This window comes from Pteropus medius, unplaced genomic scaffold (genome assembly GCF_902729225.1).
Source record: "Pteropus medius unplaced genomic scaffold, Ma_sr-lr_union100, whole genome shotgun sequence".
NCBI lineage: Eukaryota > Metazoa > Chordata > Mammalia > Chiroptera > Pteropodidae > Pteropus > Pteropus medius.
Genome location: NW_024350927.1, coordinates 6003575 through 6006212, shown reverse-complemented (window position 1 = coordinate 6006212; position 2638 = coordinate 6003575). Strand labels below are relative to the sequence as shown.

General features: G+C 44.4%; 1 pseudogene; it reads left to right on the top strand.

Moving 5' to 3' along the window:
- The first annotated feature begins 1578 nt into the window (after positions 1 to 1578).
- Positions 1579 to 1697, top strand: LOC120585971 (uncharacterized; annotated as a pseudogene).
- Positions 1698 to 2638: the final 941 nt, after the last annotated feature.

Below are 2638 nucleotides of genomic sequence, written 5' to 3'. Positions count from 1 at the left end.
TCAGGCTAATTTTTTTCTTTTTATAAGAAGTTGCTAATAGGAATATGTTCAATATTATGGGTTTTTTGGAATGTACAGATCTCTTTATTTTTAAAACATGAGACTAGCAGCACTAAAACCAGAAGAATATTTAATCAACCTAACTACAAATGACATCCCAGCTTTACCACATAAGAGAAGCAAAGTATGAAAAGCCATAGCTCATTTACAATCCTAACTTAGTTATGAAGGAAACAAACATTTTATGCACGCCTATTCCTGGGCAGTCTTCACTCAGCCTGGGCAAAGAAGTGCTTCTTAAAATGGTGATCTAGCAAAATGCACCCCTGATGGGTCATCTCCAGCTATGCAAAGTACAGGGTGTGAGTGTGCATGGCAGAAGCTTTAGGCCAATGGTTCGTTCTCTCTAGCACACATCAGAATGGCCGATTAAGCTCTGCCAAGATACACCTGCCTAGAGGGCCACGTTTGGAGGTAGGGAGTGGGTACCACGCCCCCGAATGTTCAGAAGGGTGCACAGGAGTTTCTGATGCCTGCCGGCGGTAGAGAGCCTCTGCTCACGTGTTTTGCACATTCGTTTTAGCACAGCCCCACTGTGGCTCAGGCTGTAGACCCAGCTTCAGAGATGACGTCACACTACCTGGAACAGATTGGACCACAGAGAATGAGGGGTCAAGAATTTTATCAAGTGTCAGTGCTCTAAGCCTTCATTGATAAAGACAAATGGAGACCCCCACGAACGTGAGGAATGCCTCACTGGGTCAGCCCAGCGGGTCCAGATCAAGCTTTTGGGCACTGGTGGAAGCCATGACCTCAGTCTAAAACTCGAGTTTCTGAAGCACCCTGCTGTCTGTTCCAGCCCATTGCGAATGTGCCACTTGTGAATTTAAGCTGAAAAGGGGTCTATTTTCTTATACTTTTTCTCTTCTTATCCTTTTGTATGGATTTTAACCAAAGCAGAATTCTCAAATAATAATCAAAGTCAGAGCTTTATGTTAAAAATACAGACTTGTTATTATGATTCGATACTGATTAAAATTTTGTGGGAGTTTTACCAACTGTTAAAGCAAAAAGACCAGAAATAGCTTTTTAAAGAATAGTTTTTATGGTCCATGAAAATCATTCTGTGATAGAAACAGGACTAAAGTTAAATTTCTAATGCAAATAGAATAATTTACCTTTTTGCAAATTCTATACCTACACCACTCAAGATGAACAATTTATAGCAGAAGAAAAAATACTTCTGTGTAGTCAGATCTGAATCCACAGTGTAAAAAGGGAGAGTTACGGAAAGATGGCAAACGTAAGTTCTAAGCTCTCCGTACATGTTAAAGCTTCTTGAAGACAGGACGGGGTGCAGGGCCTGGCAGCCAGTTTATTCTCGTGTCTGCTGAGGTGAATGAAAGGTTAGAATCTCAGATCACAGAGAAGAAGGGTCATTCTTCCCCCTCAATCTCAGATCACAGAGATGAAGGGTCATTCTTCCCCCTCCTTAGCCTTGTGTAGTTTAAGAGTTGAGGCACTACTGAAAAGTGACGATCTAGAAACAGAGAGAACTCTCAAAATTTAGCTTTGTTTGTCTAGGGCCATGCCACCCTGAACAAGCCTGATCCCGTCCGATCTTGGAAGCTAAGCAGGGTCGAGCCTGGTAAGTACTTGGATGGGAGACCACCTAGGAAGACCAAGTGCTGTATGCCTAAAAAAAATAAGGAATTGTAAGTGACAAGGTCCTTACAATCTGTGAGGTCAACCAAGGGTTTGCCTAAAAAAAAAAAAAAATTAGCTTTGATTTCTTCTCCTGGACACTTAGTCCATCTGAAGTATTCTGTGAACCACAGAAAGGTTCCAATGCTGGAAACTTCTCTTATACTTCCTACCTAGAATTCCCCATCTCCTGCTCAGCTATGAGTATATTGACCTCAGGCTACTGAGTAGACATGTGCTGGCGACCCAGGTGTTCTGGTACTGGCTCATGGCCCTTTGTGGTGCTGTATAGCTTTGTGCATTGAAGAGCTGCTTGGCTTATCATCCCACAGCTCTGGGTGCCCTCGGGGGCGGGAGTTCCTCTTTGGATAATGGAAATTAGAACAATGAACTTCACAGGGGAATAAATGTAACCATTGTGACTTCCACTGAGGAAGAAGAGATGCCGTCCCTCTTACGGTGCCTTTCTCATCATCTCTTGTTCGATGCTGGTGTTTTCACGTGTGGTACTGCTGTGCCCCTCGCACTGCGTGAGTTAAGTGCAGCAAGCAAACTTGCAGTAGAAGTCCTTTTCCCACAGCTGCGTCAGCTCAGTTGAATGTACGGCACAAGGAGAGATTTTTTGCTGTTTAGCTTTTTAGTGGACAACCGGGAACAAACCTTTTAGATAAGAAGGATGGGTTCTTAGCGATCAAGGTATAGAGACTGAATCACAGGGCTGATTTAGGCTCGTCTCCGTGCATCAAAGGCTGCTCGACCCCACCCCTGGGTAGAAGGAACATCCCCTAAGGTCAGCATCCCTGGCCGTGCGAGTGAGGGCTGCTCTCCTCTGACCCAACCTGAGTCGCCTCTCGGGGAGCCCCGAAATCACTATATTATGAAACGGGCTCCTTTAACACCTATTTCTGGATGCCACGGGATGTCCACTCCGCCA